Genomic DNA, 22,161 nt, shown 5'->3' on the forward strand with positions numbered 1-22,161 from the left:
ATCGGCACATTGGCCGCTCTTCTCTCTGAAACGGTTGTACTTACCATCTGCGAAGCTATGTCGCGTCAAGCGGTATGCGGGACACTAAAAGCACCATAGTAGAAAACAGATGAAGCTTCTAAGTTGTTGTTATAGCCAGTATGAAGTAGTACAATTTAAGTTTTAGGTATCGATTATTGACTTTTTAGCTGGCTATGGTGCCTTGGACATGAGCTAGGACCTTAAGATTCTGCATGAAAGGAGGACTGGCAGCCGCGTTGCACGGGAGAATGTGAAAAGTATTCATATGTGGTAAAAACCTGAGAAATCCGTCCGTTTTCGCCATTTGTTATCGAATCTTCTTAAAGCCAGGTCGTCACATTGGCCGCCCTTTTCTCTGAAACGTTTGTACTTATCGTCTGCAAAGCTATGTCGCGTGCTGCGGTACGCGGAGACACTAAAATCACCATAGTGGAACACAGATGAAGCTTCTAAGTTGATGTAATAGCCAGTAAGAAGTAGTAGAATTCAAGTTTTAGGTATCGATTATTGACTTTTTAGCTGGCTTTGGTGCCTTGGACATGAGCTGGACCTTAAGATTCTGCATGAAAGGAGGACTAGCAGCCGAGTTGCATGGTAGAATGTGAAAAGTGTTCATATGTAGTAAAAACCTGAGAAATCCATCCGTTTTCGTCATATGTTATCGAATCGACTTAAAGCCAGGTCGTCACATTGGCCGCTCTTCTCTCTGAAACGTTTGTACTTATCGTCTGCAAAGCTATGTCGTGTGCTGCGGTATCTGGAGACACTAAAAGCACCATAGTAGAACACAGATGAAGCTTCTAAGTTGATGTAATTGCAGGTAAGAAGTAGTACAATTCAAGTTTTAGGTATCGATTATTGACTTTTGAGCTGGCTTTGGTGCCTTGGACATTAGCTAGGACTTTAAGATTCTGCATGAAAGGAGGACTAGCAGCCGCGTTGCATGGGAGAATGTGAAAAGTGGTCATAAATAGTAAAAACCTGAGAATTCCGTCCGTTTTCGTCATTTGTTACCAAATCGACTTAAAGCCAGGTCGTCAAATTGGCCGCTCTTCTCTCTGAAGCGGTTGTACTTATCGTCTGCAAAGCTATGTCGCGTACTGCGGTATGCGGAGACACTAAAAGCACCATAGTAGAAAACAGATGAAGCTTCTAAGTTGTTGTTATAGCCAGTATGAAGTAGTACAATTTAAGTTTTAGGTATCGATTATTGACTTTTTAGCTGGGTTTGGTGCCTTGGACATGAGCTAGGACCTTAAGATTCTGCATGAAAGGAGGACTAGCAGCCGAGTTGTATGGAAGAATGTGAAAGTGTTCATATGTAGTAAAAACCTGAGAAATCCGTTCGTTTTCATCATTTGTTAACGAATCGACTTAAAGCCAAATCGTCACATTCGCCGCTCTTCTCTCTGAAACGGTTGTACTTATCGTCTGCAAAGCTATGTCACGTGCTGCGGTATGCGCCGACACCAAAAGCACCATAGTAGAACACAGATGAAGCTTCTAAGTTGATGTAATAGCCAGTAAGAAGTAGTACAAATCAAGTATTAAGTATCGATTATTAACTTTTTAGCTGGCTTTAGTGCCTTGGACATGAGCTAGGACCTTAAGATTCTGCATGAAAGGAGGACTAGCAGCCGCGTTGCACGGGAGAATGTGAAAAGTGTTCATATGCAGTAAAAACCTGAGAAATCCGTCCGTTTTCGCCATTTGTTATCGAATCTTCTTAAAGCCAGGTCGTCACACTGGCCGCTCTTCTCTCTGAAACGTTTGTACTTATCGTCTGCAAAGCTATGTCGCGTGCTGCGGTATGCGGAGACACTAAACGCACCATAGTAGAACACAGATGAAGCTTCTAAGTTGATGTAATAGCCAGTAAGAAGTAGTACAATTCAAGTTTTAGGTATCGATTATTGACTTTTTAGCTGGCTTTGGTGCCTTGGACAAGAGCTAGGACCTTAAGATTCTGCATGAAAGGAGGACTAGCAGCCGCGTTGCACGGGAGAATGTGAAAAGTGTTCATATGCAGTAAAAACCTGAGAAATCCGTCCGTTTTCGCCATTTGTTATCGAATCTTCTTAAAGCCAGGTCGTCACATTGGCCGCCCTTGTCTCTGAAACGGTTGTACTTATCGTCTGTAAAGCTATGTCGCGTGCTGCGGTATATGGAGACACTAAGAGCACCATAGTAGAACACAGATGAAGCTTCTAAGAGTATGTAATAGCCTGTAAGAAGTAGTACAGTTCAAGTTATAGGTATCGATTATTGACTTTTTTTAGGTGGCTTTGTTGCCTTGGACATGAGCTAGGACCTTAAGATTCTGCATGAAAGGAAGACTAGCAGCCGAGTTGCACGGGACAATGTGAAAAGTGTTCATATGTAGTAAAAACCTGAGAAATACTTCCGTTTTCGTCGTTTGTTATCGAATCGACTTAAAGCCAGATCGTCACATTGGCCGCTCTTCTCTCTGAAACGGTTGTACTTACTGTCTGCAAAGCTATATCGCGTGCTGCGTTATGTGGAGACACTAAAAGCACCATAGCAGAACACAGATGAAGCTTCTAAATTGATGTAATAGCCAGTAAGAAGTAGTACAATTCAAAGTTTTAGGTATCGATTATTGACTTTTTAGCTGGCTTTGGTGCCTTTGACATGAGCTAGGACCTTAAGATTCTGCATGAAAGGAGGACTAGCAGCCGCGTTGCACGGGAGAATGTGAAAAGTATTCATATGTAGTAAAAACCTGAGAAATCCGTCCGTTTTCCCCATTTGTTATCGAATCTTCTTAAAGCCAGGTCGTCACATTGGGCGCCCTTTTCTCTGAAACGTTTGTACTTATCGTCTGCAAAGCTATGTCGCGTGCTGTGGTACGCGGAGACACTAAAATCACCATAGTGGAACACAGATGAAGCTTCTAATTTGATGTAATAGCCAGTAAGAAGTAGTACAATTCAAGTTTTAGGTATCGATTATTGACTTTTTAGCTGGCTTTATCGCCTTGGACATGAGCTGGACCTTAAGATTCTGCATTAAAGGAGGACTAGCAGCCGAGTTGCATGGTAGAATGTGAAAAGTGTTCATATGTAGTAAAAACCTGAGAAATCCATCCGTTTTCGTCATTTGTTATCGAATCGACTTAAAGCCAGATCGTCACATTGGCCGCTCTTCTCCTGAGACGGTTGTACTTATCGTCTGCAAAGCTATGTCACGTGCTGCGGTATTCGGAGACACCAAAAGCACCATAGTAGAACACAGATGAAGCTTCTATGTTGATGTAATAGCCAGTAAGAAGTAGTACAAATCAAGTTTTAGGTATCGATTATTGACTTTTTGCTGGCTTTGGTGCCTTGGACATGTGCTAGGACCTTAAGATTCTGCATGAAAGGAAGACTAGCAGCCGAGTTGCACGGGACAATGTGAAAAGTGTTCATATGTAGTAAAAACCTGAGAAATCCGTTCGTTTTCATCATTTGTTATCGAATCGACTTAAAGCCAGATCGTCACATTGGCCGCTCTTCTCTCTGAAACGGTTGTACTTACTGTCTGCAAAGCTATATCGCGTGCTGCGTTATGCGGAGACACTAAAAGCACCATAGTAGAACACAGATGAAGCATCTAAGTTGATGTAATAGACAGAAAGAAGTAGTACAATTAAGGTATTAGGTATCGATTATTGACTTTTTAGCTGGCGTTGGTGCCTTGAACATGAGCTAGGACCTTAAGATTCTGCATGAAAGGAGGACTAGCAGCCGAGTTGCATGGGAGAATGTGAAAAGTGTTCATCTGTAGTAAAAAACTGAGAAATCCGTCCGTTTTCGTCATTTGTTACCGAATCGACTTAAAGCCAGATCGTCACATTCGCCGCTCTTCTCTCTGAAACGGTTGTACTTATCGTCTGCAAAGCTATGTCGCGTGCTGCGGTATTCGGAGACACTAAAAGCACCATAGTAGAACACAGATGAAACTTCTAAGTTGATGTAATAGCTAGTAAGATGTAGTACAATTCAAGTTTTAGGTATCGATTATTGACTTTTTAGCTGGCTTTGGTGCCTTGGACATGAGGTAGGACCTTAAGATTCTGCATGAAAGGAGGACTAGCAGCCGAGTTGCATGGGAGAATGTGAAAAATGTTCATATGTAGTAAAAACCTGAGAAATCCAACCGTTTTCGTCATTTGTTATCGAATCGACTTAAAGCCAGATCCTCACATTGGCCGCTCTTCTCCTGAAACGGTTGTACTTATCGTCTGCAAAGCTATGTCGCGTGCTGCGGTATTCGGAGACACTAAAAGCACCATAGTAGAACACAGATGAAACTTCTAAGTTGATGTAATTGCCAGTAAGAAGTAGTACAAATCAAGCTTTAGGTATCGATTATTAACTTTTTAGCTGGCTTTAGTGCCTTGGACATGAGCTAGGACCTTAAGATTCTGCATGAAAGGAGGACTAGCAGCCGCGTTGCACGGGAGAATGTGAAAAGTGTTCATATGCAGTAAAAACCTGAGAAATCCGTCCGTTTTCGCCATTTGTTATCGAACCTTCTTAAAGCCAGGTCGTCACACTGGCCGCTCTTCTCTCTGAAACGTTTGTACTTATCGTCTGCAAAGCTATGTCGCGTGCTGCGGTATGCGGAGACACTAAACGCACCATAGTAGATCACAGATGAAGCTTCTAAGTTGATGTAATAGCCAGTAAGAAGTAGTACAATTCAAATTTTAGGTATCGATTATTGACTTTTTAGCTGGCTTTGGTGCCTTGGACAAGAGCTAGGACCTTAAGATCCTGCATGAAAGGAGGACTAGCAGCCGCGTTGCACGGGAGAATGTGAAAAGTGTTCATATGTAGTAAAAACCTGAGAAATCCGTCCGTTTTCGCCATTTGTTATCGAATCTTCTTAAAGCCAGGTCGTCACACTGGCCGCCCTTCTCTCTGAAACGTTTGTACTTATCGTCTGCAAAGCTATGTCGCGTGCTGCGGTATGCGGAGACACTAAACGCACCATAGTAGAACACAGATGAAGCTTCTAAGTTGATGTAATAGCCAGTAAGAAGTAGTACAATTCAAATTTTAGGTATCGATTATTCAGTTTTTAGCTGGCTTTGGTGCCTTGGACAAGAGCTAGGACCTTAAGATTCTGCATGAAAAGGGGACTAGCAGCCGAGTTGCATGGGAGAATGTGAAAAGTGTTCATCTGTAGTAAAAAACTGAGAAATCCGTCCGTTTTCGTCATTTGTTATCGAATCGACTTAAAGCCAGATCGTCACATTGGCCGCTCTTCTCTCTGAAACGGTTGTACTTATCGTCTGCAAAGCTATGTCGCGTGCTGCGGAATTCGGAGATACTAAAAGCACCATAGTAGAACACAGATGAAACTTCTAAGTTGATGTAATAGCCAGTAAGAAGTAGTACAATTCAAGTTTTAGGTATCGATTATTGACTTTTTAGCTGGCTTTGGTGCCTTGGACATGAGCTAGGACCTTAAGATTCTGCATGAAAGGAGGACTAGCAGCCGAGTTGCACGGAAGAATGTGAAAAGTGTTCATATGTAGTAAAAACCTGAGAAATCCATCCGTTTTCGTCATTTTTTATCGAATCGACTTAAAGCCAGATCGTCACATTGGCCGCTCTGCTCTCTGAAACGGTTGTACTTATCGTCTGCAAAGCTATGTCGCGTGCTGCGGTATATCGAGACACTAAGAGCACCATAGTAGAACACAGATGAAGCTTCTAAGAGTATGTAATAGCCAGTAAGAAGTAGTACAATTAAGGTAATAGGTATCGATTATTGACTTTTTAGCTGGCTTTGGTGCCTTGAACATGAGCTAGGACCTTAAGATTCTGCATGAGAGGAGGACTAGCAGCCGCGTTGCACGGGAGTATGTGAAAAGTGTTCATATGTAGTAAAAACCTGAGAAATCCATCCGTTTTCGTCATTTGTTATCGAATCGACTAAAAGCCAGATCGTCACATTCGCCACTCTTCTCTCTGTAACGTTTGTACTTATCGTCTGCAAAGCTATGTCGTGTGCTGCGGTATCTGGAGACACAAAAAGCACCATAGTAGAACACAGATGAAGCTCCTAAGTTGATGTAATTGCAAGTAAGAAGTAGTACAATTCAAGTTTTAGGTATCGATTATTGACTTTTTAGCTGGCTTTTGTGCCTTGGACATTAGCTAGGACTTTAAGATTCTGCATGAAAGGAGGACTAGCAGCCGCGTTGCATGGGAGAATGTGAAAAGTGTTCATATGTAGTAAAAACCGGAGAATTCAGTCCGTTTTCGTCATTTGTTACCGAATCGACTTAAAGCCAGGTCGTCACATTGGCCGCTCTTCTCTCTGAAACGGTTGTACTTATCGTCTGCAAAGCTATGTCGCGTGCTGCGGTATGCGGAGACATTAAAAGCACCATAGTAGAAAACAGATGAAGCTTCTAAGTTGTTGTTATAGCCAGTAGGAAGTAGTACAATTTAAGTTTTAGGTATCGATTATTGACATTTTAGCTAGCTTTGGTGCCTTGGACATGAGCTAGGACCTCAAGATTCTCCATGAAAGGAAGACTAGCAGCCGAGTTGAATGGGAGAATGTGAAAAGTGTTCATATGTAGTAAAAACCTGAGAAATCCGTTCGTTTTCGTCATTTGCTGTCGAATCGACTTAAAGCCAGATCGTCACATTGGCGCTCTGCTCTCTGAAACGGTTGTACTTTTCGTCTGCAAAGCTATGTCGCATGCTGCGGTATATGGAGACACTAAGAGCACCATAGTATAACACAGATGAAGCTTCTAAGAGTATGTAATAGCCAGTAAAAAGTAGTACAGTTCAAGTTTTAGGTATCGATTATTGACTTTTTTAGCTGGCTTTGGTGCCTTGGACATGAGCTAGGACCTTAAGATTCTGCATGAAAGGAGGACTGGCAGCCGCGTTGCACGGGAGAATGTGAAAAGTGTTCATATGTAGTAAAAAGCTGAGAAATCCGTCCGTTTTCGTCATTCGTAATCGAATCGACTTAAAGCCAGATCATCACATTGGCCGCTCTTCTCTCTGAAACGGTTGTACTTATCGTCTGCATAGCTATGTCGCGTGCTGCAGTATGCGGAGACACTAAAAGCACCATAGTAGAACACACTCCCCACGAACCATGGACCTTGCCGTTGGTGGGGAGGCTTGCGTGCCTCAGCGATACAGATGGCCGTACCGTAGGTGCAACCACAACGGAGGGGTATCTGTTGAGAGGCCAGACAAACGTGTGGTTCCTGAAGAGGGGCAGCAGCCTTTTTAGTAGTTGCAGGGGCAACAGTCTGGATGATTGACTGATCTGGCCTTGCAACATTAACCAAAACGGCCTTGCTGTGCTGGTACTGCGAACGGCTGAAAGCAAGGGGAAACTACAGCCGTAATTTTTCCCGAGGACATGCAGCTTTACTGTATGATTAAATGATGATGGCATCCTCTTGGGTAAAATATTCCGGAGGTAAAATAGTCCCACATTCGGATCTCCGGGCGGGGACTACTCAGGAGGATGTCGTTATCAGGAGAAAGAAAACTGGCGTTCTACGGATCGGAGCGTGGAATGTCAGATCCCTTAATCGGGCAGGTAGGTTAGAAAATTTAAAAAGGGAAATGGATAGGTTAAAGTTAGATATAGTGGGAATTAGTGAAGTTCGGTGGCAGGAGGAACAAGACTTCTGGTCAGGTGGCTACAGGGTTATAAACACAAAATCAAATAGGGGTAATGCAGGAGTAGGTTTAATAATGAATACGAAAATAGGAATGCGGGTAAGCTACTACAAACAGCATAGTGAACGCATTATTGTGGCCAAGATAGATACGAAGCCCACACCTACTACAGTAGTACAAGTTTATATGCCAACTAGCTCTGCAGATGATGAAGAAATTGAAGAAATGTACTATGAAATAAAAGATATTATTCAGATAGTGAAGGGAGACGAAAATTTAATAGTAATGGGTTACTGGAATTCGAGTGTAGGAAAAGGGAGAGAAGGAAACATAGTAGGTGAATATGGACTGGGGCTAAGAAATGAAAGAGGAAGCCGCCTAGTAGAATTTTGCACAGAGCACAACTTAATCATAGCTAACACTTGGTTTAAGAATCATGAAAGAAGGTTGTATACGTGGAAGAACCCTGGAGATACTAAAAGGTATCAGATAGATTATATAATGGTAAGACAGAGATTTAGGAACCAGGTTTTAAGTTGTAAGACATTTCCAGGGTCAGATGTGGACTCTGACCACAATCTATTGGTTATGACCTGTAGATTAAAACTGAAGAAACTGCAAAAATGTGGGAAATTAAGGAGATGGGACCTGGATAAACTGAAAGAACCAGAGGTTGTACAGAGTTTCAGGGAGAGCATAAGGGAACAATTGACAGGAGTAGGGGAAAGAAATACAGTAGAAGAAGAATGGGTAGCTCTGAGGGATGTAGTAGTGCAGGCAGCAGAGGATAAAGTAGGTACAAAGAAGAGGGCTGCTAGAAATCCTTGGGTAACAGAAGAAATATTGAATTTAATTGATGAAAGGAGAAAATATAAAAATGCAGTAAATGAAGCAGGCAAAAAGGAATACAAACGTCTCAAATATGAGATCGACAGGAAGTGCAAAATGGCTAAACAGGGATGGCTAGAGGACAAATGTAAGGATGTAGAAGCTTATCTCACTAGGGGTAAGATAGATACTGCCTACAGGAAAATTAAAGAGACCTTTGGAGAGAAGAGAACCACGTGTATGAATATCAAGAGCTCAGATGGCAGCCCAGTTCTAAGCAAAGAAGGGAAGGCAGAAAGGTGGAAGGAGTATATAGAAGGTTTATACAAGGGCGATGTACTTGAGGACAATATTATGGAAATAGAAGAGGATGTAGATGAAGACGAAATGGGAGATACGATACTGCGTGGAGAGTTTGACAGAGCACTGAAAGACCTGAGTCGAAACAAGGCCCCCGGAGTAGACAACATTCCATTAGAGCTACTGACGGCCTTGGGAGAGCCAGTCCTGACAAAACTCTACCAGCTGGTGAGCAAGATGTATGAGACAGGCGAAATACCCTCAGACTTCAAGAAGAATATAATAATTCCAATCCCAAAGAAAGCAGGTGCTGACAAATGTGAAAATTACCGAACTATCAGTTTAATAAGCCACGGCTGCAAAATGCTAACGCAAATTCTTTACAGACGAATGGAAAAACTGGTAGATGCAGACCTCGGGGAGGATCAGTTTGGATTCCGTCGAAATGTTGGAACACGTGAGGCAATACTGACCTTACGACTTATCTTAGAAGAAAGATTAAGGAAAGGCCAACCTACGTTTCTAGCATTTGTAGACTTAGAGAAAGCTTTTGACAATGTTGACTGGAATACTCTTTTTCAAATTCTAAAGGTGGCAGGGGTAAAATACAGGGAGCGAAAGGCTATTTATAATTTGTACAGAAACCAGATGGCAGTCATAAGAGTCGAGGGGCATGAAAGGGAAGCAGTAGTAGGGAAAGGAGTGAGACAGGCTTGTAGCCTCTCCCCGATGTTATTCAATCTGTATATTGAGCAAGCAGTAAAGGAAACAAAAGAAAAATTTGGAGTAGGTATTAAAATTCATGGAGACGAAGTAAAAACTTTGAGGTTCGCCGATGACATTGTAATTCTGTCAGAGACGGCAAAGGACTTGGAAGAGCAGTTGATCGGAATGGACAGTGTCTTGAAAGGAGGATATAAGATGAACATTAACAAAAGCAAAACGAGGATAATGGAATGTAGTCAAATTAAATCGGGTGATGCTGAGGGAATTAGATTAGGAAATGAGACACTTAAAGTAGTAAAGGAATTTTGCTATTTAGGAAGTAAAATAACTGATGATGGTCGAAGTGGAGAGGATATAAAATGTAGACTGACAATGGCAAGGAAAGCGTTTCTGAAGAAGAGAAATTTGTTAATATCGAATATAGATTTATGTATCAGGAAGTCGTTTCTCCGAGTATTTTTTTGGAGTGTAGCCATGTATGAAAGTGAAACATGGACGATAACTAGTTTGGACAAGAAGAGAATAGAAGCTTTCGAAATGTGGTGCTACAAAAGAATACTGAAGATAAGGTGGATAGATCATGTAACTAATGAGGGGGTATTGAATAGGATTGGGGAGAAGAGAAGTTTGTGGCACAACTTGACTAGAAGCAGGGATCGGTTGGTACGGCATGCTTTGAGGCATCAAGGGATCACAAATTTAGCATTGGAGGGCAGCGTGGAGGGTAAAAATCGTAGAAGGAGACCAAGAGATGAGTACACTAAGCAGATTCAGAAGGATGTAGGTTGCATTAGGTACTGGGAGAAGAAGCAGCTTGCACAGGATAGAGTAGCATGGAGAGCTGCATCAAACCAGTCTCAGGACTGAAGACAACAACAACAGTAGAACACAGAAGAAGCTTCTAAGTTGATGTAATTGCCAGTAAGAAGTAGTACAGTTCAAGTTTTAGGTATCGATTATTGACTTTTTAGCTGGCTTTGGTGCCTTGAACATGAGCTAGGACCTTAAGATTCTGCACGAGAGGAGGACTAGCAGCCGCGTTGCACGGGAGTATGTGAAAAGTGTTCATATGTAGTAAAAACCTGAGACATCCATCCGTTTTCGTCATTTGTTATCGAATCGACTAAAAGCCAGATCGTCACATTGGCCGCTCTTTTCTCTGAAACGTTTGTACTTATCGTCTGCAAAGCTATGTCGTGTGCTGCGGTATCTGGAGACACTAAAAGCACCATAGTAGAAAACAGATGAAGCTTCTAAGTTGTTGTTATAGCCAGTATGAAGTAGTACAATTTAAGTTTTAAGTATCGATTATTGACTTTTTACCTGCCTTTGGTGCCTTGGACATGAGCTAGGACCTCAAGATTCTGCATGAAAGGAGGACTGGCAGCCGAGTTGCATGGGAGAATGTGAAAAGTGTTCATATGTAGTAAAAACCTGAGAGATCCGTCCGTTTTCGTCATTTGTTATCGAATCGACTTAAAGCCAGATCGTCACATTGGAAGCTCTTCTCTCTGAACCGGTTGTACTTATCGTCTGCAAAGCTATGTCGCGTGCTGCGGTATTCGGAGACACTAAAAGCACCATAGTAGAACACAGACGAAGCTTCTAAGTTGATGTAATAGCCAGTAAGAAGTAGTACAAATAAAGTTTTAGGTATCGATTATTGACTTTTTAGCTGGCTTTTGTGCCTTGGACATGAGCTAGGTCCTTACCATTCTGCATGAAAGGAGGACTAGCAGCCGCGTTGCATGGGAGAATGTGAAAAGTGTTCATATGTAGTAAAAACATGAGAAATTCGTCCGTTTTCGTCATTTGTTATCGAATCGACTCAAAGATAGATCGTCACATTGGTCGCTCTTCTCTCTGAAACGGTTGTATTTATCGTCTTCAAAGCTATGTCGCGTGCTGCGGTATGCGGAGACACTAAAATCACCATAGTGGAACACAGATGAAGCTTCTAAGTTGATGTAATAGCCAGTAAGAAGTAGTACAATTCAAGTTTTAGGTATCGATTATTGACTTTTTAGCTGGCTTTGGTGCCTTGGACATGAGCTGGACCTTAAGATTCTGCATGGAAGGAGGACTAGCAGCCGCGTTGCACGGGAGTATGTGAAAAGTGTTCATATGTAGTAAAAACCTGAGAAATCCATCCGTTTTCGTCATTTGTTATCGAATCGACTAAAAGCCAGATCGTCACATTGGCCACTCTTCTGTCTGAAACGTTTGTACTTATCGTCTGCAAAGCTATGTCGTGTGCTGCGGTATCTGGAGACACTAAAAGCACCATAGTAGAACACAGATGAAGCTTCTAAGTTGATGTAATTGCAAGTAAGAAATAGTACAATTCAAGTTTTAGGTATCGATTATTGACTTTTTAGCTGGCTTTGGTGCCTTGGACATTAGCTAGGACTTTAAGATTCTGCATGAAAGGAGGACTAGCAGCCGCGTTGCATGGGAGAATGTGAAAAGTGTTCATATGTAGTAAAAACCTGAGAATTCAGTCCGTTTTCGTCATTTGTTACCGAATCGACTTAAAGCCAGGTCGTCACATTGGCCGCTCTTCTCTCTGAAACGGTTGTACTTATCGTCTGCAAAGCTATGTCGCGTGCTGCGGTATATGGAGACACTAAGAGCACCATAGTAGAACACAGATGAAGCTTCTAAGTTGTTGTTATAGCCAGTATGAAGTAGTACAATTTAAGTTTTAGGTATCGATTATTGACATTTTAGCTAGCTTTGGTGCCTTGGACATGAGCTAGGACCTCAAGATTCTCCATGAAAGGAAGACTAGCAGCCGAGTTGAATGGGAGAATGTGAAAAGTGTTCATATGTAGTAAAAACCTGAGAAATCCGTTCGTTTTCGTCATTTGCTATCGAATCGACTGAAAGCCAGATCGTCACATTGGCGCTCTGCTCACTGAAACGGTTGTACTTATCGTCTGCAAAGCTATGTCGCGTGCTGCGGTATATGGAGACACTAAGAGCACCATAGTAGAACACAGATGAAGCTTCTAAGAGTATGTAATAGCCAGTAAGAAGTAGTACAGTTCAAGTTTTAGGTATCGATTATTGACTTTTTTTAGCTGGCTTTGGTGCCTTGGACATGAGCTAGGACCTTAAGATTCTGCATGAAAGGAGGACTAGCAGCCGAGTTGCACGGGAGAATGTGAAAAGTGTTCATATGTAGTAAAAAGCTGAGAAATCCGTCCGTTTTCGTCATTCGTAATCGAATCGACTTAAAGCCAGATCGTCACATTGGCCGCTCTTCTCTCTGAAACGGTTGTACTTATCGTCTGCATAGCTATGTCGCGTGCTGCAGTATGCGGAGACACTAAAAGCACCATTGTAGAACACACTCCCCACGAACCATGGACCTTGCCGTTGGTGGGGAGGCTTGCGTGCCTCAGCGATACAGATGGCCGTACCGTAGGTGCAACCACAACGAAGGGGTATCTGTTGAGAGGCCAGACAAACGTGTGGTTCCTGAAGAGGGGCAGCAGCCTTTTTAGTAGTTGCAGGTTCAACAGTCTGGATGATTGACTGATCTGGCCTTGCAACATTAACCAAAACGGCCTTGCTGTGCTGGTACTGCGAACGGCTGAAAGCAAGGGGAAACTACAGCCGTAATTTTTCCCGAGGACATGCAGCTTTACTGTATGATTAAATGATGATGGCGTCCTCTTGGGTAAAATATTCCGGAGGTAAAATAGTCCCCCATTCGGATCTCCGGGCGGGGACTACTCAGGAGGATGTCGTTATCAGGAGAAAGAAAACTGGCGTTCTACGGATCGGAGCGTGGAATGTCAGATCCCTTAATCGGGCAGGTAGGTTAGAAAATTTAAAAAGGGAAATGGATAGGTTAAAGTTAGATATAGTGGGAATTAGTGAAGTTCGGTGGCAGGAGGAACAAGACTTCTGGTCAGGTGGCTACAGGGTTATAAATACAAAATCAAATAGGGGTAATGCAGGAGTAGGTTTAATAATGAATAGGAAAATAGGAATGCGGGTAAGCTACTACAAACAGCATAGTGAACGCATTATTGTGGCCAAGATAGATACGAAGCCCACACCTACTACAGTAGTACAAGTTTATATGCCAACTAGCTCTGCAGATGATGAAGAAATTGAAGAAATGTACTATGAAATAAAAGAAATTATTCAGATAGTGAAGGGAGACGAAAATTTAATAGTAATGGGTGACTGGAATTCGAGTGTAGGAAAAGGGAGAGAAGGAAACATAGTAGGTGAATATGGACTGGGGCTAAGAAATGAAAGAGGAAGCCGCCTAGTAGAATTTTGCACAGAGCACAACTTAATCATACTTAACACTTGGTTTAAGAATCATGAAAGAAGGTTGTATACGTGGATGAACCCTGGAGATACTAAAAGGTATCAGATAGATTATATAATGGTAAGACAGAGATTTAGGAACCAGGTTTTAAGTTGTAAGACATTTCCAGGGTCAGATGTGGACTCTGACCACGATCTATTGTTTATGACCTGTAGATTAAAACTGAAGAAACTGCAAAAATGTGGGAAATTAAGGAGATGGGACCTGGATAAACTGAAAGAACCAGAGGTTGTACAGAGTTTCAGAGAGAGCATAAGGGAACAATTGACAGGAATAGGGGAAAGAAATACAGTAGAAGAAGAATGGGTAGCTCTGAGGGATGTAGTAGTGCAGGCAGCAGAGGATAAAGTAGGTACAAAGAAGAGGGCTGCTAGAAATCCTTGGGTAACAGAAGAAACACTGAATTTAATTGATGAAAGGAGACAATATAAAAATGCAGTAAATGAAGCAGGCAAAAAGGAATACAAACGTCTCAAAAATGAGATCGACAGGAAGTGCAAAATGGCTAAACAGGGATGGCTAGAGGACAAATGTAAGGATGTAGAAGCTTATCTCACTAGGGGTAAGATAGATACTGCCTACAGGAAAATTAAAGAGACCTTTGGAGAGAAGAGAACCACGTGTATGAATATCAAGAGCTCAGATGGCAGCCCAGTTCTAAGCAAAGAAGGGAAGGCAGAAAGGTGGAAGGAGTATATAGAAGGTTTATACAAGGGCGATGTACTTGAGGACAATATTATGGAAATGGAAGAGGATGTAGATGAAGATGAAATGGGAGATACGATACTGCGTGGAGAGTTTGACAGAGCACTGAAAGACCTGAGTCGAAACAAGGCCCCCGGAGTAGACAACATTCCATTAGAACTACTGACGGCCTTGGGAGAGCCAGTCCTGACAAAACTCTACCGGCTGGTGAGCAAGATGTATGAGACAGGCGAAATACCCTCAGACTTCAAGAAGAATATAATAATTCCAATCCCAAAGAAAGCAGGTGCTGACAGATGTGAAAATTACCGAACTATCAGTTTAATAAGCCACGGCTGCAAAATGCTAACGCAAATTCTTTACAGACGAATGGAAAAACTGGTAGATGCAGACCTCGGGGAGGATCAGTTTGGATTCCGTCGAAATGTTGGAACACGTGAGGCAATACTGACCTTACGACTTATCTTAGAAGAAAGATTAAGGAAAGGCCAACCTACGTTTCTAGCATTTGTAGACTTAGAGAAAGCTTTTGACAATGTTGACTGGAATACTCTTTTTCAAATTCTAAAGGTGGCAGGGGTAAAATACAGGGAGCGAAAGGCTATTTATAATTTGTACAGAAACCAGATGGCAGTCATAAGAGTCGAGGGGCATGAAAGGGAAGCAGTAGTTGGGAAAGGAGTGAGACAGGGTTGTAGCCTCTCCCCGATGTTATTCAATCTGTATATTGAGCAAGCAGTAAAGGAAACAAAAGAAAAATTTGGAGTAGGTATTAAAATTCATGGAGACGAAGTAAAAACTTTGAGGTTCGCCGATGACATTGTAATTCTGTCAGAGACGGCAAAGGACTTGGAAGAGCAGTTGAACGGAATGGACAGTGTCTTGAAAGGAGGATATAAGATGAACATTAACAAAAGCAAAACGAGGATAATGGAATGTAGTCAAATTAAATCGGGTGATGCTGAGGGAATTAGATTAGGAAATGAGACACTTAAAGTAGTAAAGGAATTTTGCTATTTAGGAAGTAACATAACTGATGATGGTCGAAGTAGAGAGGATATAAAATGTAGACTGGCAATGGCAAAGAAAGCGTTTCTGAAGAAGAGAAATTTGTTAACATCGAATATAGATTTAAGCATCAGGAAGTCGTTTCTGAAAGTATTTGTTTGGAGTGTAGCCATGTATGGAAGTGATACATGGACGATAACTAGTTTGGACAAGAAGAGAATAGAAGCTTTCGAAATGTGGTGCTACAGAAGAATACTGAAGATAAGGTGGATAGATCACGTAACTAATGAGGGGGTATTGAATAGGATTGGGGAGAAGAGAAGTTTGTGGCACAACTTGACTAGAAGCAGGGATCGGTTGGTACGACATGTTTTGAGGCATCAAGGGATCACAAATTTAGCATTGGAGGGCAGCGTGGAGGGTAAAAATCGTAGAGGGAGACCGAGAGATGAGTACACTAAGCAGATTCAGAAGGATGTAGGTTGCATTAGGTACTGGGAGATGAAGCAGCTTGCACAGGATAGAGTAGCATGGAGAGCTGCATCAAACCAGTCTCAGGACTGAAGACAACAACAACAGTAGAACACAGAAGAAGCTTCTAAGTTGATGTAATAGCCAGAAAGAAGTAGTACAATTAAGGTATTAGGTATCGATTATTGACTTTTTAGCTGGCTTTGGTGCCTTGAACATGAGCTAGGACCTTAAGATTCTGCATGAGAGGAGGACTAGCAGCCGCGTTGCACGGGAGTATGTGAAAAGTGTTCATATGTAGTAAAAACCTGAGAAATCCATCCGTTTTCGTCATTTGTTATCGAATCGACTAAAAGCCAGATCGTCACATTGGCCGCTCTTCTCTCTGAAACGTTTGTACTTATCGTCTGCAAAGCTATGTCGTGTGCTGCGGTATCTGGAGACACTAAAACCACCATAGTAGAACACAGATGAAGCTTCTAAGTTGATGTAACTGCATGTAAGAAGTAGTACAATTCAAGTTTTAGGTATCGATTATTAACTTTTTAGCTGGCTTTGGTGCCTTGGACATTAGCTAGGACTTTAAGATTCTGCATGAAAGGAGGACTAGCAGCCGCGTTGCATGGGAGAATGTGAAAAGTGTTCATATGTAGTAGAACCCTGAGAATTCCGTCCGTTTTCGTCATTTGTTACCGAATCGACTTAAAGCCAGGTCGTCACATTGGCCGCTCTTCTCTCTGAAACGGTTGTACTAATCATCTGCAAAGCTATGTCGCGTGCTGCGGTATTCGGAGACACTAAAAGCACCATAGTAGAAAACAGATGAAGCTTCTAAGTTGTTGTTATAGCCAGTATGAAGTAGTACAATTTAAGTTTTAGGTATCGATTATTAGATTTTTAGCTGCCTTTGGTGCCTTGGACATGAGCTAGGACCTCAAGATTCTGCATGAAAGGAGGACTAGCAGCCGCGTTGCACGGGAGAATGTGAAAAGTGTTCATATGTAGTAAAAACATGAGAAATTCGTCCGTTTTCGTCATTTGTTATCGAATCGACTTAAAGCCAGATCGTCACATTGGTCGCTCTTCTCTCTGAAACGGTTGTACTTATCGTCTGCAAAGCTATGTCGCGTGCTGCGGTACGCGGAGACACTAAAATCACCATAGTGGAACACAGATGAAGCTTCTAAGTTCACGTAATAGCCAGTAAGAAGTAGTACAATTCAAGTTTTAGGTATCGATTATTGACTTTTTAGCTGGCTTTGGTGCCTTGGACATGAGCTGGACCTTAAGATTCTGCATGAAAGGAGGACTAGCAGCCGAGTTGCATGGTAGAATGTGAAAAGTGTTCATATGTAGTAAAAACCTGAGATATCCATCCGTTTTCGTCATTTGTTATCGAATCGACTTAAAGCCAGATCGTCACATTGGCCGCTCTTCTCCTGAAACGGTTGTACTTATCGTCTGCAAAGCTATGTCGCCTGCTGCGGTATGCGCAGACACCAAAAGCACCATAGTAGAACACAGATGAAGCTTCTAAGTTGATGAAACAGCCAGTAAGAAGTAGTACAATTCAAGTTTGAGGTATCAATTATTGACTTTTTAGCTGCCTTTGGTGCCTTGGACATGAGCTAGGACCTCAAGATTCTGCATGAAAGGAGGACTAGCAGCCGAGTTGCATGGGAGAATGTGAAAAGTGTTCATATGTAGTAAAAACCTGAGAGATCCGTCCGTTTTCGTATATTTGTTATCGAATCGACATAAAGCCAGATCGTCACATTGCCGCCCTTCTCTCTGAAACGGTTGTACTTATCGTCTGCAAAGCTATGTCACGTGCTGCGGTATGCGCAGACACCAAAAGCACCATAGTAGAACACAGATGAAGCTTCTAAGTTGATGTAATAGCCAGTAAGAAGTAGTACAAATCAAGTTTTACGTATCGATTATTAACTTTTTAGCTGGCTTTTGTGCCTTGGACATGAGCTAGGACCTTAAGATTCTGCATGAAAGGAGGACTGGCAGCCGCGTTGCATGGGAGAATGTGAAAAGTGTTCCATATGTAGTAAAAACCTGAGAAATCCGTCCGTTTTCGCCATTTGTTATCGAATCTTCTTAAAGCCAGGTCGTCACATTGGCCGCCCTTCTCTCTGAAACGTTTGTACTTATCGTCTGCAAAGCTATGTCGCGTGCTGCGGTATGCGGAGACACTAAAAGTACCATAGTAGAACATAGATGAAGCTTCTAAGTTGATGTAATAGCCAGTAAGAAATAGTACAGTTCAAGTTTTAGGTATCGATTATTGACTTTTTAGCTGGCTTTGGTGCCTTGGACATGAGCTAGGACCTTAAGATTCTGCATGATAGGAGGACTAGCAGCCGAGGTGCATGGGAGAATGTGAAAAGTGTCATCTGTAGTAAAAAACTGAGAAATCCGTCCGTTTTCGTCATTTGTTATCGAATCGACTTAAAGCCAGATCGTCACATTGGCCGCTCTTCTCACAGAAACGGTTGTACTTATCGTCTGCAAAGCTATGTCGCGTGCTGCGGTATTCGGAGACACTAAAACCACCACAGTAGAACACAGATGAAACTTCTAAGTTGATGTAATAGCCAGTAAGAAGTAGTACAATTCAAGTTTTAGGTATCCATTATTGACTTCTTAGCTGGCTTTGGTGCCTTGGACATGAGCTAGGACCTTAAGATTCTGCATGAAAGGAGGACTAGCAGCCGAGTTGCATGGGAGAATGTGAAAAGTGTCATCTGTAGTAAAAAACTGAGAAATCCGTCCGTTTTCGTCATTTGTTAGCGAATCGACTTAAAGCCAGATCGTCACATTGGCCGCTCTTCTCACTGAAACGGTTGTACTTATCGTCTGCAAAGCTATGTCGCGTGCTGCGGTATTCGGAGGCACTAAAACCACCATAGTAGAACACAGATGAAACTTCTAAGTTGATGTAATAGCCAGTAAGAAGTAGTACAATTCAAGTTTTAGGTATCGATTATTGACTTCTTAGCTGGCTTTGGTGCCTTGGACATGAGCTAGGACCTTAAGATTCTGCATGAAAGGAGGACTAGCTGCCGAGTTGCACGGGAGAATGTGAAAAGTGTTCATATGTAGTAAAAACCTGAGAAATCCGTCCGTTTTCGCCATTTGTTATCAAATCTTCTTAAAGCCAGGTCGTCACATTGGCCGCTCTTCTCTCTGAAACGTTTGTACTTATCGTCTGCAAAGCTATGTCGTGTGCTGCGGTATCTGGAGACACTAAAAGCACCATAGTAGAACACAGATGAAGCTTCTAAGTTGATGTAATTGCAAGTAAGAAGTAGTACAATTCAAGTTTTAGGTATCGATTATTGACTTTTTTGCTGGCTTTGGTGCCTTGGACATTAGCTAGGACTTTAAGATTCTGCATGAAAGGAGGACTAGCAGCCGCGTTGCATGGGAGAATGTGAAAAGTGTTCATATGTAGTAAAAACCTGAGAATTCCGTCCGTTTTCGTCATTTGTTACCGAATCGACTTAAAGCCAGGTCGTCCCATTGGCCGCTCTTCTCTCTGAAACGGTTGTACTTATCGTCTGCAAAGCTATGTCGCGTGCTGCGGTATGCGGAGACACTAAAAGCACTATAGTAGAACACAGATGAAGCTTCTAAGTTGTTGTAATAGCCAGTAAGAAGTAGTACAGTTCAAGTTTTAGGTATCGATTATTGACTTTTTAGTTTGCTTTGGTGCCTTGGACAAGAGCTAGGACCTTAAGATTCTGCATGAAAGGAGGAATAGCAGCCGAGTTGCATGGGAGAATGTGAGAAGTGTCATCTGTAGTAAAAAACTGAGAAAACCGTCCGTTTTCGTCATTTTTTATCGAATCGACTTAAAGCCAGATCGTCACATTGGCCGCTCTTCTCACTGAAACGTTTGTACTTATCGTCTGCAAACCTATGTCGCGTGCTGCGGTATTCGGAGACACTAAAAGCACCATAGTAGAACACAGATGAAACTTCTAATTAGATGTAATAGCCCGTAAGAAGTAGTACAATTCAAGTTTTAGGTATCGATTATTGACTTTTTAGCTGGCTTTGGTGCCTTGGACATGAGCTAGGACCTTACGATTCTGCATGAAAGGAGGACTAGAAGCCGAGTTGCACGGGAGAATGTGAAAAGTGTTCATATGTAGTAAAAACCTGAGAAATCCGTCCGTTTTCGTCATTTGTTATCGAATCGACTTAAAGCCAGATCGTCACATTGGCCGCTCTTCTCTCTGAAACGGTTGTACTTATCGTCTGCAAAGCTATGTCGCGTGCTGCGGTATGCGGAGACACTAAAAGCACTATAGTAGAACACAGATGAAGCTTCTAAGTTGTTGTTATAGCCAGTATGAAGTAGTACAATTTAAGTTTTAGGTATCGATTATTGACTTTTTAGCTGGCTTTGGTTACTTGGACATGAGCTAGGAACTTAAGATTCTGCATGAAAGGAGGAATAGCAGCCGAGTTGCACGGAAGAATGTGAAAAGTGTCCATATGTAGTAAAAACCTGAGAATTCCGTTCGTTTTCGTCATTTGTTACCGAATCGACTTAAAGCCAGGTCGTCACATTGGCCGCTCTTCTCTCTGAAACGGTTGTACTTATCGTCTGCAAAGCTATGTCGCGTGCTGCGGTATGCGGAGACACTAAAAGCACTATAGTAGAACACAGATGAAGCTTCTAAGTTGTTGTAATAGCCAGTAAGAAGTAGTACAGTTCAAGTTTTAGGTATCGATTATTGACTTTTTAGTTTGCTTTGGTGCCTTGGACAAGAGCTAGGACCTTAAGATTCTGCATGAAAGGAGGAATAGCAGCCGAGTTGCATGGGAGAATGTGAGAAGTGTCATCTGTAGTAAAAAACTGAGAAAACCGTCCGTTTTCGTCATTTTTTATCGAATCGACTTAAAGCCAGATCGTCACATTGGCCGCTCTTCTCACTGAAACGTTTGTACTTATCGTCTGCAAACCTATGTCGCGTGCTGCGGTATTCGGAGACACTAAAAGCACCATAGTAGAACACAGATGAAACTTCTAATTAGATGTAATAGCCCGTAAGAAGTAGTACAATTCAAGTTTTAGGTATCGATTATTGACTTTTTAGCTGGCTTTGGTGCCTTGGACATGAGCTAGGACCTTAAGATTCTGCATGAAAGGAGGACTAGAAGCCGAGTTGCACGGGAGAATGTGAAAAGTGTTCGTATGTAGTAAAAAACTGAGAAATCCGTCCGTTTTCGTCATTTTTTATCGAATCGACTTAAAGCCAGATCGTCACATTGGCCGCTCTTCTCACTGAAAAGTTTGTACTTATCGTCTGCAAAGCTATGTCGTGTGCTGCGGTATCTGGAGACACTAAAAGCACCATAGTAGAACACAGATGAAGCTTCTAAGTTGATGTAATTGCAAGTAAGAAGTAGTACAACTCAAGTTTTAGGTATCGATTACTGACTTTTTAGCTGGCTTTGGTGCCTTGGACATTAGCTAGGACCTTAAGATTCTGCATGAAAGGAGGAGTAGCAGCCGAGTTGCACGGAAGAATGTTAAAAGTGTTCATATGTAGTAAAAACCTGAGAAATCCGTCCGTTTTCGCCATTTGTTATCGAATCTTCTTAAAGCCAGGTCGTCACATTGGCCGCCCTTCTCCCTGAAACGTTTGTACTTAGCTTCTGCAAAGCTATGTCGCGTGCTGCGGTATGCGGAGACACTAAACGCACCATAGTAGAACACAGATGAAGCTTCTAAGTTGATGTAATAGCCAGTAAGAAGTAGTACAGTTCAAATTTTAGGTCTCGATTATTGACTTTTTACCTGGCTTTGGTGCCTTGTACATGAGGTAGGACCTTAAGATTCTGCATGAAAGGAGGAATAGCAGCCGAGTTGCATGGGAGAATGTGAAAAGTGTCACCTGTAGTAAAAAACTGAGAAATCTGTCCGTTTTCGTCATTTGTTGTCGAATCGACTTAAAGCCAGATCGTCACATTGGCCGCTCTTCTCACTGAAACGTTTGTACTTATCGTCTGCAAAGCTATGTCGCGTGCTGCGGTATTCGGAGACACTAA

This window comes from Schistocerca gregaria, chromosome 10, assembly GCF_023897955.1.
Source record: "Schistocerca gregaria isolate iqSchGreg1 chromosome 10, iqSchGreg1.2, whole genome shotgun sequence".
NCBI lineage: Eukaryota > Metazoa > Arthropoda > Insecta > Orthoptera > Acrididae > Schistocerca > Schistocerca gregaria.